The 16,116-nt window shown below is 45.8% G+C and overlaps 1 long non-coding RNA gene across 2 annotated transcripts; it reads right to left on the bottom strand.

The window, feature by feature from the left end:
* Positions 1-825: 825 nt before the first annotated feature.
* Positions 826-14,093, bottom strand: LOC114846187 (uncharacterized). 2 transcript variants are annotated; one of them, XR_003783985.3, is made up of 3 exons: positions 13,687-14,093; positions 3,840-3,994; positions 826-1,140 (listed from the first exon to the last, which is right to left on the bottom strand). It is a non-coding gene; the product is annotated as an uncharacterized LOC114846187 (long non-coding RNA). The 2 variants fall into 2 exon arrangements; XR_008693982.1 differs by lacking the exon at positions 13,687-14,093 and adding an exon at positions 4,779-4,874.
* Between the last annotated feature and the right edge of the window lie 2,023 nt (positions 14,094-16,116).

The raw sequence follows: 16,116 nt of genomic DNA, 5'->3' as shown, positions 1-16,116 counted from the left end.
AACGAGTTCAGATCTGCATGTTCTTGCTTTTCTTTTTTTTTTTTATAACCCCACTCTTGTCTGTGCCCTCGCCTCCTTTAACCGAGTTAGGCCTGTTACATTAGCCGCTGGAATGCTTTATGTACTTGTGTACCAATTCAATTATTTGTTTCTGCGACTCAGGAAGCGAGTAGAGAGGCACTCACATAAATTTGAGCTGTTAATTTTCTTGTAATGCAGTGGCCGTGATCATTTAAGACAGGACAATTGATACCACTGTCAGGAAAGAGACGTCGCTGAAGGATGCTTCTTTTTGTGTTTTTTTTATTTTTTTATCCTCCTCTCTCTGTCTCTCTCTCTCTGCTTCCAGAACATCACGGTGACACTCAGTTCACATGAAAGTCCCGGAAGCCCTTTGATTAATGTAATACAATAAGAGAAATGGAAGGCTGAAATGCCCGCTCACGTCTCCTTTCGGAATATTTGACTCAACAAATAAAATTCCCAGTGTCTGTTTCTGTCGAGGACCTCTCAATCGTTTTCATTGTCATCAATCAATAGACATGACAGTGACAAACACTCCGAGGTCTTGGTTTTACCATCTTTATTGCTTTATGGCTCCTCATTGTCAGGCCTGCCGACACTTGTATTTCCATGTCATCTTTCGGAGGCGTCAAAGAGACGACAGGGGGAAACACAGGGGAGGGGGGGGGGGGGGGGGTGCAGTACCAGTTCATTTACGTCAGGTTCACGCCTCGACAGGGATCTTGAGTCTGAGTCTCCACTATAGCACTACACACACACACACACACACACACACACACACACACACACACACACACACACACACACACACACACACACACACACACAGAGCTGCAGGTCCGTAAACCTTTTGATTAACTGGACCAACTGCGCTGGTGTGGACAGAGCTTTAAAGTTTACAGCCCGCAGATCACAATCACTTTATCATTTAGCCAGTGCAGTTAATGGGCAGGTGCTGGTGCAGGCGCACGGCAGCAGCGTGCTTCAGCTTTGATGTGATGGGCCGGTGAGCCGTCCGGGGTGTAATCCATGGTGACAGCTGCAGGTCCACGTCAGCTCAGGTCCCTCAAGAGGACGGAGGGCGAGTGGAGTGATATGCTGACGTAGAGGAGGAAACTAGCAGCATATAAAACAAAACTATATCACTGTAAATGTATGTGATTTGTAAAAACATTACATTTCTGAGTTCATAATTCCAACTTTTTTTCTTAAAAATCTAACGTTACAGTTTTACTAAAAGAAAACTTTTTTTTTTTATTTTGATTCTGCAGTGGAGCAGTTTGAAAGTGTTTTCTTTTTTTTTAGCTGAATATTATCTTCCTGATACAGGACACAGTTTCCCATAAACAAGACTCACCATATTCATTATATACTTGAACCAGCAATACATATATACATACAGCAGGACACAACAGCTACTGTATCCTCCCTACAAATCATTGACTCCAGTGGCTCATCACGTGGACGTTGTCCTGGACTTTATATTGACACCTGAGGGCAGCAATCCAGTTCCTGACATCAGGGTGCGTCTGCTGTCTCACAGCTGATCTTGTGACAGCCATAAAAAGCACATTTCAATTTAAAAGCGTCATAGCGCGCGTTTCGCATTCCCGAGTCTCTTTGATCTGCTGCGTGGTCAGTGTGGGGCCTCCGGGCTACGTACTGTACAACACGAGCGACAGCGCTGGCGTTCTGCACTCAGCACAGCGCTCGATTGGACTGTCCTTGATCAAAGTGATAATGACTGGAGAGTTCAAATCAAGTGGGGTTTGTCTTTAACACAACGAATGACAAGTGCGTCTGTGAGAGGTCACGTCAGTGAAGCCATGAGAAAGGATCGGGTCCAATAAAGGCCCATTAGCTACGGCATCGTTTGCTGGAAAACCAAAGTCAGAGCTTTTGACGTCTGACTGCTCCTCAGACAGGCTCCATTAATGATTGCACGACTGCTGGTGACCGGAACAAAGTCAGGCATCAGTTACCTTTTCAACGCGAGGGCAGGTGGAACTCACCTGTTAACGAAGCAGGAAATGCTGCCAGAAGTTAATTATTACTGCAGTTGTTGAGCTTCGCTGTGGTTTGACACATTCAGTTAGAACACAACAGTGATTATTCTAGTTACAGTAATTATACATACTATCCCATAGATTGAATTTATCATTTATTTTCTGAATGCAGACCAGACTGTGAATGGTGAAGAGTATATGCGACGATATCAACATACATGTACTCTCATGTCAGACTGTTCTGTGGCAGGATGCAGTTAATTTGTGTGAAGAAGTTAAACATTTAATTAAATTACCTTTGATCCCTCCTGCTCCTGCTGCATTATGTGCCCTGCATATATGACTAATGCAGCCGCTGTGCATTAGCCGTGCGTGCAGATTAACGTAATTGTAATTCTCCTGGAAACAAATAAGGAATCATATTTCCCTGCATTTGCACATCATCAATTAAATGAAAAAAGACATCCTGATACACTCCTTCACCATCCCCGACACCTTTGCTTAATCCACTTACAATATTTGAGCTGCTTCACAAACAAATTGATATCATCAATTGTGATGTTGGCAAATACCACAGCCAATCTGCTCATGAATGTTTATCTCCTCTAACACTCACCCACCTGCTAAGAGGTGCCACGCTTTAATGAAATTGTTTGGACTACCGGCGCCCGTTGCTAAGGAACTGTGTGTCTCCTGGTTTTATGCCTGCAGATTCCTGTCATCAAATAGTGATTAGAGATGAGCACACCTCAAGGTGCTCAAGCCAGTGAAGGGTGTATTCAGAGCTAGATTGGCAAACAGCTCCGGGGCGAGAAGAGACACTGAAAAACGAGCCTTTGTGCATAAAGCCGTTTGCTGGCATCGACTCCAGTTGTGGCCCTTTCAAAATAAACACCGATGGCTTCGCAACTTAATGCGATTGGAGCCGCGTGGATGTTTACGTTTTGAAGGTAGGATGACCAGGAATCTGGCAGCCTGCGGAATTACACGGATGGGGATGCGGCTCCTCTGTTCGTCTGACAAGGTGTCGGCACAAACCTGTTTCCACAACAACACCTCTTTGGAGCGATTAGGGATTGTCACAGTCAACCTTCGACGCTTCCTCCCGTTTGATGTCTGATTTCCCCTTTTTATGTTTTCCTCACATTCACATCAGCGCACAGGCGCCTTCAGACATAGGTGACATGAAAAAAAGCCTAAGATCAGGTGTTTCATGAATATGTTTACACGTAGCAGCCTTTCTGCTTTTCCTCTGCAGACAGCTTTTTGTTGAAGGGTGAAGTCTGACTGGATTTGTGCTGCTTCATGCTCAACACTTTAGATATTTTAGAAGCCTGTACATGTGTAACCTTTATTTATGAATGCTTCACAGGCAACATCTGAACATTAGCACCCAAAGTAGATTCATATCTAAAAACTACTTTTTCCAGCAACACCTCTGGCTTCTCTGGTAAAATCCGATTGGCCAAACGTAGCCCTACGGAACCTTCTGCGGACCTGAAGTCTCCTCAGTGACCCACGATAGTCTCCACCCCCTCTGCAGTCTCTTTACCCCCGTTTGATGACTGCAGGTGAGCAGCTGGACAATGGCATATGGTTGCTGGAGCCTCTCCACAGGCCCTCTGTGTGGTATTCAATCAGGCTGAGGCAGGAGGCCTCTAGATTGTATGGATCCAGTGGTCTGATCCATAGGAGTGCTCAGCCTGGTAACTACGCTCCCTTAAAACTGCCTCCTTTTAAGGCGCATTCACCACATGTTTAGATCAATTCTATCTCTGTTAATGGTAAATAATTGAAGTTTTCTCAAACCTGCTGCCGCTGCTGCTGCGTGGCGTCAGACAATGAGACGACCTGTGAAGGATGTGTTTAATTCAAACACCCTGCGTTAACAGGGGGGAAGCCGGGTGAAGACGTTTCTTTTTCTGCAGTCAGGCTAGGAGGCATCCTCGTGATAATCGCTAATGCTGCGGAACAGAAACAGAAAGAAAGCTTTCTATAGAAGCTCTGTATAGAAAGAACAAAAAACACAGCGGTAAAATGCAGACACATCAAGAGTCACGCTGAAATGGTTCCCCTTCCACGCAATAATGGCCATATCAATTGAATAGCATCTAAAGTGCTTTGAAAGGGGGTCTATGGGAGACATGCACACACACACACACACACACACACACACACACACACACACAGGCTTGAGCATACAGTCAGCACATCTTGTGATCTCCATCTCTAATGTAAACTTGGTGAGTGTGGAGGGGGTAAAGATGTTAACTGTGAAGAATAAATGTCATCATTGGCCTCTCCTTCAAGATGGCTTCCTCAGATAAAAATTCTATGGTTGAACTCGGCAACTCAAATCAATCGGTGCAATTAGGGCCCGCAGGCCATTACACTGTGAACACGTCTCTCCATTTGCTACACTCAATGCTCTCTACTTTCATTGTGCACAGCGTTTGTGGTGACACTCAATAGCGAGAGTGGAAGGAGAGCCTCTCTTTGTGATCACGCAGCTCAAGGTAAATGAATACGTTAAGTGAAGCGGAGGTTTCAACCTGAAGGGCCGGGATCCTACACAGGTCACAACACAGTGCCCGCAGGCCTGGGAGCAGATTAGACCGAGGGATAATGCATGTTCCCTCATTGTCCGCTTATGGACATGCGCTTTGGTTAATGCTTGACGCTCAAGATCAAATCACAGATTTGGGCTGTGGATAATTTGCATCTGATGCAGATTCGGATGTGACTAACCTGCTTTCTCTCTGCAGAGGTTGTGCCACCAAATTTCCTCCAAGCCAGAGCTCACACTCGGTGGAGAGCAATCAAAACCCCGTCGCAACGCGCCAGGGCTTCTATCTTTAAAAGGGCCCCTCTGAGCGTCTCCCTAACAGGCCTGCTTGGCACACTTGTCTGGCTTCCAGACTTGAGATGCCCTCACCTAAATCAGCCCACGGCCTGTCCGCGATTAGCGCTAATTGCGTGCTTTGTGAGCGAGCCAGGAGCGTGCGCCGTGGATCAGCAGCAGCGTCTTCTATTTTAAACTCTATTTAATTTTTATATTCAATCGGGAAGGTCAATTAGAAGTGCAAAAATTCTGATTAGCAGCGATGGTCTGGCAGCTCTTCTGAACCAGCGGGTTGATGTAAGCGGCACCGCGGTGAGATTGCCCGGTGTTACCTCATCCGCGGCGCATCGTGCCTACGTGGAGATCAGAACTAGGTATGGAGGAAGGAGAGCACGGAGAATGCATGGAAGGACCTTTGGGAATGATGAAACAGACCTCTCAAGTAGTGAAGGGATGAGCTCGTCTGCTGGGTGTAAACCAGGCAGTCAAAATGTTTGCCCCCTCTCTTGGCCGGTGGACTGGGTATAATCGATGTGATGCAGCTTGAGCAGAGGCATCTCTGGCTAAGAGGCTGTGATTACTCACTGCTCTCTATGTGGACGCACGATCACGTCTGAGGGATCAAATGAGCTTCACGAGCTGATATTAGGCACATTTTAAGATCACGTCTAAACAAAGCTTAGATTTGGTCACTGGTTTTAATTAAAAGACGTGTCTGTCGATAAAGGGCCTTGTAGTTTTCATACTTTACACTAATTTGTGGCACATTAATGCTAATCATTAACAAAGTTGTGGTGCAGATGAAACTCTGCGAGGTCATGACTGAGGATGAACATAACAAACAAGAGAAGACGTGCGATGGATGACATGCGAGGCTGGAGTTTGGACCCAGCGAGGACCCTTCCCATTTACTGTTGGCTCCCATGCCGTTCGGGACGTGACTCATACCAGCAGTACAGGTGAGGCCTTGCCCACGGGCTGGTGATGGGTTACGAGGGCCGGCTCTGTCAAAAGGCTAAAAATTAATGATCAAACGTCCGCGGCAGTGGCTGAGCTGCCGGGCTTTACTGATGCCATTAGTTCAGCTCAGTGAAGCTCAGGCCCTTTTGCTTGGGACCTGCTGCAGCTGTCACCGTCCTCGCTTAATTATCCCCCCCCCCCCCCCCCCCCCCCCCCCCCCCCCTCACCCCTCCAGCCTGCGGCCGCTGCCTCTCCCCCAGATTTACCCCTTCCACTCGCATCTCTTCTTTCCAACGGTCTGCAGTGGAGCTCGAGGTAGAAGACAAAGAGGTTAAAGTGGGTGAATGAGTTTAGTCCTCCTCTCTATCTTAATGTTCACATTTAACAGTCAAATGTCTACAGTATGTGGATGCAACATAAAATAAAAAGTGATTCGGTGTTGCTATTATCTGTTTCAAAAGGATAAAAGTCTTTGTTCAGGACTTCCAATCATTTACCAGTGTTGAATTCTATCCACAAAGAGACACCGGTCGGGGCAGATGGCCGCACACATTGAGCCTAGTTCCACCCTTTCGCCATTAAAAGGGAGATTTATATTCTTCACTGTTAAATATTTGAATTGCACTTCATTAAATATTTTCTGAACTGGAGCAATAGAAATAAAACTGAAGGCATCATTGTACGATAGCCATTTACACCTCACAGATGAATTCTGTAAAGCAGCTCCAACCATTTTGATTCTTTATTTATTATATTGTGCTGTTTGTAAAATCTACTGTATCTAAAGGGGATGTAAATGAATCAAGCTGGATTCTAGTCGTGCTAGTCATCCACTTTCAAAACAGCCCCTATTACGTGACATTGATGGATACAGGTCGAAGATTGTGACTTTTCCCACTGTGCAGGCAATTGATAAATAAGGCAACTTATTTATTCTCAATTCCCTCCATATGTGCAGAACATTTGGGTGTTAAAGAGCGTAAGAAGATCAAATGCGCATAGAAAACCCTGCTTGAACCCATGCAAGTAAGACTCATGCAGTTTAAAGGTATTCATGGTTCTGGGTGAGTAAAATCTGCTTACCTGCCCTTTGGCTAGCACACACTTCCATGTAATATTTACCAGTGTCAGATATCTCAACCTGTCTACTCTGAGAGGGAAGTTAAGTTTACCTGCTTGTCTCAGCACAGGAGACGCTCGAGGAGTGCGCTCTCACGCTAACCAATAACCTTTAATATTTCATCCTTCTGGGGTGATATGTTTAGAGACCTCTCTGCACTTCCACGCCGCCCTGGAACCAGCAAGAGGCAGCGATACAGAAGAGGAGGGGTGATGTACCCACTCTTACTTCGCTGAAGGATTATTTCCGTACCTGTTCAAACATGTTCCGGTGAATTATTTATCCCACTGAGCCCCTGCACTGTGCACTTGTACGGCAAGAATAAAACATCTAAGCCATGCTTTTACCTCTGCGCGGTGAAAATGTACCTTAGGATGCAGGACTGACAAAAACGGGGACGCATTCCAGCAGGGATTTCTTCCTCAGAGAAAGCAGGAACGCAAGGCTGCTCGCGGCAAAACCGATGCAACATTTGCCGACTAACCTGGGCTCAGAGTCAAGGGTTGCGCCTGTGTCTGAATTATTGAGGGACTGTTAAAGTGGATCACTAGAAGGCCTATGCAGGGTAGTTGGGGCCGTTTTGTACGACAAAGACACACGGTGAGGTGCCAGTTGGTCTCTTACTCACCTTTAACTGTAAGCAATGGTGGGTAACGCTTGGGGAAACACAAGGATTTGGTTGGAGTTAGGCGCAAAGACGTGTGGTTCAGGGTTAGGCACAAAATAAACATTTGTGGAGTTAGCGTTAGCCTAGTTCACACACGATGATCTTCCAATGACAGAGATTACGCCCCACCCTTCCACCCTTGGTGCTGCTTTTACATAATAGTTATACATTACAGGAGGACAGTCAGTTTTTGCTCAGGGTCAAGCAGAAGGAACTATTTTATCAGTTGGTGAAATGATCTGCTGCTGACTGGCTTTTTTTTTTCCGTGGACCATTGGAAGCACTCTAATTACAAAATGAGAAGTGATTCTTTAATGACTACGGTGCAGGCCTCTTCAATTTAGTATAATCACACAAGAAAGTGTCTCAAGATGAAAGATTATCAAAGGAACCATTACCAAATACATCCAATCTTCACTTATCAAGAACATTGCGTGATAATTAAATCTAAAAAGCACAAGGTTTTTAATTTTTTATCTTACTAAATACAATTACTGTCATAGTTATAGGAAATGGAGCAGCCCCTCTTCTGTGGCGACCAGAACGTTGGTAAGTTTTAAGAATTATTCTTTTTTAATCGGACAATTGCATACAAGGGTGTATAAAATGTCAACTGATATGAGGAGACTGGAGTTGATAATAAAAGATAAAGTGGGTTAAGCAATAGCCCCCAGCTTTGTGCTAACAATAATACAAGGTAGGTTTTAAGAAAATACAGCGATTTGACATAAACACATTTGTACTGATAGATTTAGTTCATCTTTAATTCTTGAAAGCAGGATGTCTATAATATTTTGTTGCCAATGGATAAATAAGGATGCAATTGACCTGAGACAACGAAATAACATTAAGTTATTATGGGCTTTGCCTTGTAATAAAAGAAAAAGTCCCCAGAATTACACAGAAATGTTGATAAAGATCAAGATTTAAACAAAGTGCTTGCATCATTGCACGAAGGATGGAAGAAAATATCCTGTTCAATTGCATAAAAGCAATAAGGAGGTTTCTTTTTCCCCTCTCTCCTTCCATGCACCGGGGGCGGCTTTCTGCATCAGAAGAATTCCTGGCAAATTAATGCACTACCTCTTGGGCTAATTAAATTAGAGGGGATCAAAACTACAGAGCGGCTTTTGTGGTGGACACAATGTTGTGCTTCATGCGCTCTTTGCTCTGGGGGGAATTTCTGCCATTTAGCCCTCTCTCCGCCTGCAGCTCTGCGCTGGACTCGCTCTAACACAGTCAAGTTTCTCTAATTTGCTTGAATGAGAAAGAATTATTAACTGATAATAAGAAACCGAGGGAGAGAGTGAGCGAGTGTCGCGGGGCTGCAGGCAAGGATGAGCGGAACAGGGGTGAACTCTGCAGCACCTGAAGCTCATGAGATTTTTTTATTATTAATTCCTCCCTAAAACGAGGCATTCAGGAGTAAAATTGCTGCGCAAATGACAAGACTGATTATGGATGTAATTCCTCTTCTTGGAGAAACGCGCGCTGCTTTGTTGCAGCTCTAACCGGATCAGGTCGCTAACAAGCTACTGCTAACAATGTAGCATTAGGCGTGACCGCTGCAAAAAACGATGGTTCACTGTGACTTTTTTTTAAAACTCCATTGTTTAAGTGAAAATACATTTCCCACACTGCACTGCTTCCTGAACTCCTCTTTTCAAGCTAATTCGTTGTCTCATGCTTGTTTTAGCACGAGTTGCCTGAGCTTCCTTAAGTATTTTTATTATAAAAATGCCGGCTGTCAATAACAATAACAAACACTGATTACTAATAAAAGTGCCACCACAAGGACACTATAGTTTGGTAGAAACTGGTTCAGTGCAGGGTTTGTACATATTTAGCAACAATAAATAAAGGCAACACTGATAAACCTCTAAAGACGTGCCAGCCTCTATACAAGTTACACAATATCTGAGTTTGAAATGCTCGCTTAGTTTCCTTTTTGCTCAACTTTATGCCTAACTCGTGTCCACAGTTCTGCGGTTGGCAGCCTTTTCTTCCCCGTGCAATGCGCTTCTTGAGATAGTCACACATTATGACCAATTTACAGCAGAATTAATCAATTGAAAGAAGTCGCCCATACGTCGCTGTGAGGCACAGAGTCTGAGAGGGAGGGGGACAAAAGCTGATTTGGATCAGCAACAGAAGTCTTGAGTGTGTTTTGCATGCCTTCAGGAAATCTCTCAGAAGTCCAAGGAAGCGAAACCCCCCCTCCCCCCACCCCCCGCCCACTCGCTCCACCCAACACGTCTCGGTCCGTGTTGGCAGCGCCGTGCCAACAGATTATGAATTAATTGGAGCATCAAAGCCCGCATACCTTGACGTCAAGGTGGCGCTGGCCTCGGCAGCAGCCGATAAAGGGGACGTGCGCCCCGCGTTCGGGCCCGGCGCTGTGACTGCACGGGGCCCGGTTCATCGCTCAGGTTGATAGAAGCGATGCTCAGTGGCGCAATGACACCGTGGCAAATAGGCGGCATGGGCTTTCACAGCATGTTCGGCGCATGAATATGTCTGCGCTCACAGTTTAGCAGCCCCGCTCTACAATAAATACTCAGCAAAACCACCGGAGGAATGTGATTTCATTTAATATTGCACAAAAGCACCTTAGCTGTAATATAATTTTCATTTTCTTGGCAAATGGCACGTTATATTATCAGCCGGCAGCACGGGGAACAAAAGCAGTTGTATGTTTTCCATTTACAAGGAGGCTCAGATGTTTTGTCTCACTGCTCCTTTTGCACCCAGTTTACTTTGTCAAGCAGCCATTCGCACTCAAGCAGACACACACATACACGCAGGGAGAAGACCACGCTCCTCTTCTCCGGAGCAGCGCACAATGACGCTGGAGTGGGTCAGAGACTCGCTGAAGGATCCTTCATCTGGAGGACTCATGACCTTCCAGCTATTGTGGTCTCTTTAATCACTGGGCTTCTCACTGACGGTTGAAAGGCCCGAGTTAAAATGTCGACGGTTGTGAAGCGTCCTATTATGAGTGAATGTTCTGAGGAAACGAGGAACGTGGCTGGCTGCCATCTTTGGGTATGCACAGGATTAGTTTTTGTGCCATCTTACGTAGCCTGCAGGTCCACGGCGCCTGGAGCAAATGTATGAAGGGAACACGTTTACCATCTGGACACAAAATAATCTACCAATATAATCCAGTGCATTATATCCAAATGCATGCGTGCATCTCTAATCAAGCCCAAAGTAGAGCCCTTTAAAAAGATCCACTGCATGTTTAGCCGTAGAAACACACAGGTGTGAGATATTCATATAAAATAATGGTATTAAAAAAAACTAAAAGTCCCTAAAATTTGTCTTGTGACCCAGGCCTGACCTCAGCATGGAAATGGATGCCAACAAACAAATGGAGAAATGGTCAGATAGGACCAGTCTCTGTGAACCAGAAACCTGAGGTGATGCTTTATACTTGATATGTAATAATGTAAAATAAGTGGAAACATCATGGCAAACTGGCTTTTACATGCACACAGCTGCAACTTGCAACTCTCTAATCCAGAGAGAATTAGGGCCCTTCCTGTGTACAAGGCCCTCTCCCGGTCAGGGCCCCTGTCCTGTTTAGATTTGTGAGCTTGATAAACCTCGACGGCCAACAGGTCTGTTATGAGTGGGAAACGGCAAAGCAAAGGAGGAGGGGGCCGCAGTTTCTCATAGCCAAAGTCAACCAGGGGATAATACCTCAATCCTAATGGGGCTCAGCGTGGGCATTATCTGGCCTCAAATGTCCCCCCGACTTCCTCTCCGTCCGTGTGGAAGTGGAGTCCATCCCGACGCTCCACTGGACCGCGCGTCCGACCCGTTTGGTTTGCTTTCAGGTACACGTTGGCCCCGGCGGCTGAGGGAGCGTGAACCCAATCAGGATATGAGACAAAGCTCTCAGCAAAGTCCCCGTTTTCCTCTCCTGTCATATCCGCGCGCTGAGAGATAAGCCCCGGTTTTGCTTTTTCCCATGATAGCACCGCGGGGATGAGGCAGCAGCAGCCGCCGTGGCCTCGGTCTAGTGATTACAGCCTCAACGCCAGGCGACATTGTCGCAGGAGAGCTGTTTGACAGCTGAAATTAAGTAATGATCGTCGCTGAGACCAAGTAAGGGCGGGGATCTTCATGAACGGTGGCACGGTGGCACACACCTCAAGAGCCAGATTGCCATGTGAAGTGATTACAAGGTCATTATACAGTGGAGAAGCTAATGAGGCGCTTTTCAACTTGTCTATCACCAAAAAGAAAAATCGTACTTGTGGTTTTTCCTGAGCAACGCGTTCACTCTTCTCACTAACGCCGCCATTCGTGAGGGAAGAAGGGGGGGGGGGGCTTCTCGTCTTAATGCAATCATTTTCACATCAAGAAAAACGTGCCAAAATATTTTCCCGCGAAAGCTGGCCATATTTGTCAAATTCTCCGCAGACTAATCTCGCAATATTGCACGATGAATATTCGTATAAAAAATGGGGGGTGACGGAGGGCGAGGGCGGGCGCTCACACTGGGGGTTTTTAATAAGGACACTTTATCTTGTGTCGACAAAAAAAAAATAAAATTAAGACAGTTGTCAGGCTCCCTCCGTCTCGCCCTTCTCCTCACAGGTGATGGAATATACACAGAGACGGCACAACAGATGGTGATGAGGCTGCTCGCGAGACGGAAGGCCCTGAAAAATCTAGTTTCTAATTGCACATTATTTGCTGTGGCGGAACACAAAGGACGGGTGGTGACCTGCAAAGGCCCGACGGTGGGGGATCGAAATCACCTGGCTTTGACAGGCAGAGCAGGGCTTTGAACGTATTTAAGGTAATTCGAAGAAAGAAGCCGGCGTCAGGTGGGATCCGCTCAGTTCATTCCATGTGTCCAAAGAAGAACCATGTGGGCTATGAATTATGCAACAGGCGATCAATCATTCAGCAAACTTGCAATTCATCAAAGTGCTTCACGATGGAACGAGGCCACTAACAAAGTCGTCGTTTCGCCGGTGGAGCGCTCTGAACTGCGGGGGTTTTTGTAGTTCCCGGTCTCCTGTGATCCCGAGACGCGCACTCGAACGCGCGAACGTGACGGTGACGCAGGACTTCGCCCGCCTTTTATCACCAAAGGAAGAATTTGCGCTGGCTCTTATCGCGCGGCGCTGCACTTCAGAGGCCGCTGGAAAAGCTTCTCCTCGCTGGGTAAACAATCAGGCCTGAGAACAGACTGGCTCTCTGCTCCGTCTCCAACAATCACACCAGCTCCGACCACAGAGGACTTTCCCCCCTCCGCTCGCCTCTCTCTCCTACCTTCTCTCGCTCGCCCCCCCCCCCCCCCCCCCCCCCCCCCCCCCCACTCCAATGGCCAGCTTTCAGCACACACCGCCACCCTATCTGTCTGTATACAGGACCCTGTCGGCCCGTTTCCTCTGTCAAACACCCCCAGCCTCCCCTGTTTTTTCCTTTTTGTTTGCTTTACTGTAATCATTTCGCTGGCCCAGAAACGTGTGGGTGTGCTGGCAGCGGTACAAAAACGAGAGGCAGAGAGAAAGAGAAGTTACATGGGAACTGAGTTAAGGTTGAATATTTATTAGAAGAAGCCATCTGGCGTCGCAATGTCTGTACAAAGAGGGCTTGCTCTCTTCTTGTAATAGTCCTCCTCCTTCTCCTTCCTTGACTTTATCTCTCTCTCTCTCCGCTCTCTCGCCCATTTTTTTTTTTTTTCATTTCCCCCTGCGTCCTAGAGAAAATATTCCGCTCCGACCACATACTCGCGGAGCCTTTCACATAATCACAGTGTTATACCATTTCAAAGAGTCGCTAATCAAAGGAAAGAGCGCAGAGATATTTTACCCTAAATGGTTTACTTGGCTGCTGTGGGGGGGGGGCTTTCAGCGATTGTGACACGCAGTCATCACACACCTCACGTTCGCTGAAGCCGCTGAAGTTTTCCAACATCATGTTGAAGTCAGCGTTTCATGCACATCCTCACCTGAGCTGGACGAGTTACTCGTTCTTGCTTATTGTGTGTTTTCATATGGCGATAGAAGCACACGAGCCTCTGTTTGTGCACGGTTAAACTCACATGTGTGCGTAAACACGCGCAAACACACGCTGTCTTCCCGGTTGCAGTGACTCCGGCGTCCGTGAGGGAACGTCAGGGCCGAGCGGCTGCATTTGGGCCATTAAACCCCTCAGGAGCCCGTCTGAATGGAATCTCCTCCGGGGGAATTCTCCACGGAAACGCATCAGCGTGCTCGCTCCTCTAAAAGGACATTTGAGCCACTCTCGGCGCAGCTCCGCAGTCATTTGTTCGTAAGGTTTTGAGAGCAAACAATAATATTCCAAAATCTAAAACACACACCAGCAGCGGCTTATCTGTTGGAGAGCGGTGCTGAGGGTGACGAGTCCCAGAACGGGTACTTCCAAACTAAATCTGACCCAACAGCAGCCACTGTGAGCAGAACCTAGAACCCCATCAGCTGATCATATATACCAGAGACAAGGATTCATTTTAAATTACTTTCTTTTTCATTATTTACGAAAATATATTTTAGATATTAGATACAAACATGTCAATCAAATATTGTTTGTTGCAACATTTGGTGGAAATTTGTAATGAAACGCTAAATTAACATTAATGTCGACTTGGGTAAATATTTAGGCCTCTTATGGCAACAATTACTATAAATGTGGTGCTATGATTCATTAATTCATCAAATATCAGCAGGGCTTTGAAGTCAAGGAGCTGTATACAAATGATGTGTTCAAGACAAGGAGATGCATTCACTGTGGTTCTTTTAAGAATGTATTTATCTGCATTCCAAGGTCAATAAATTGGCCATCTAATCAACTCTAGTGTGTTATTAGCGCCTTCAAAGCGTCAATAAAGTTTGATTCATGGATCCCACAGCAGTTTGCTCAAATTGTTGCCATGACAGTGTTGAGAAAGTGTTTTGTTGCACCACCACAGACAAATGAGTCTTATCCTTTAATTCTCCACTTGGAAAACATGGAGATGGTTATTGCCAAGTTTGGTCAGAAGTATGGCTTTATTTGCTCTGCGTTCCGTCCCGACGCCGGCTCCGTTCGACGGCGTTCCGTCCTAATGTTGACTTGTTTGGGGGAGAAAGGCAAACAAGCTAACGTGCGTGTGAAGACGGCGAGATGATGAGCACAATCATTCCCTCACGCCGTCTCTGCGTGCAGTCTATCTTCCAAAAGTCTGAAAAAAAAACAACAACAAGCGAGAACAAGCTGTATTAAATTTAGAATTTACTGTATTAATTGAAAGGATTTCTCCACATTATGAGCGCTATTACTGAGAGCAATATAGTTGGATTAGAATCGAATAAATGAGCCAGGGATGTTTATGGAGCCTCCTCCAGTTTGCAGGTATTGTACACACAATGCATCCCAATTATGGCAGAATAAAGCAAAATGAAATTTTCATCTCCATTCAGGTTATGAATGTGCATGTTTATTAGGGGAAAAAGGTGCCAAAGAGGTAAGTACCTCGCCAGCACCATGAAAAATGGCACCAATTAAAGCGTAACTTGCTTGTTTTCTCATAACATACATGTTTTCATAACTCTGAAATCAAATAATTGCTGCTCTTTATATTGCGCACAATAAAACTGAAAATATAGCGGCTGGAGGATGCTCCTGAATATTTTAGTGGGATTCGTGAGGGAGAGAAGGGGAGGAGGGAGCGAACGTGGCGAAGTGAGACGCAAAAGTGAGGTTCCTTCAAGAAAGCAGCGCTGGGACGGGCCTGGTTTTGTGATTGGATGCCAAAAGCAGCACTGCTCCTTCACAGATTATATGAAAACAGGGTGTTTATGTCGGAGTGGCTGGTGTTTGTTTTGCCTGAAGCGGTGCAACTTGCCATCTCTGCGTCCAGCAGGTTTCCACACTGTGGCTGTGTCCAATCAGCCGCACTTCTTTAACTTACACCAAGTCAATTAAATTTAATTTATAGGTTATTGTAATTATCGCTGCAGTGAAGTACAATTGGCGGTTTATTACTTCAGTAGCTGTTTATATTACTCCACCCCCAAGAGCAGCGGGCGCACACACACACACACACACACACACACACACACACACACACACACACACACACACACACACACACACACACACACACACACACAAGACTGATGTTAATCAATTTGGAGAACTGCCCGGATTGTTTAAACTGTCATCGCCACCCATCAGTCTACTGCAACCTCACAGGAATTTGAATATCTCCAGGGGGAGGTGTTCTTCCAACACACACACACACACACACACGGCTGACTGTATTCAATTTGAATCTCTAAACAAGTTATTTTCAAAATGAGACCACTAATAATTAGGCCTACATGCCGGTGGTTGATATTATATAATAATTACATTAGAGTTAAGAGGAGCCCATCCCAGCTGAGGTCAAGAGAAAAATCTCACCAAAACTGGATCTTCTTTAATACATGACATTATTTTGAATCTGAACTTGCTTTGTGGCTACTTTCCG

The sequence above is a fragment of the Betta splendens genome, chromosome 2, assembly GCF_900634795.4.
Source record: "Betta splendens chromosome 2, fBetSpl5.4, whole genome shotgun sequence".
In the NCBI taxonomy this organism is placed as follows: Eukaryota; Metazoa; Chordata; class Actinopteri; order Anabantiformes; family Osphronemidae; genus Betta; species Betta splendens.
Note: the sequence above shows the minus strand (reverse complement) of the source record. Positions and strands in the feature narration are given on the sequence as shown.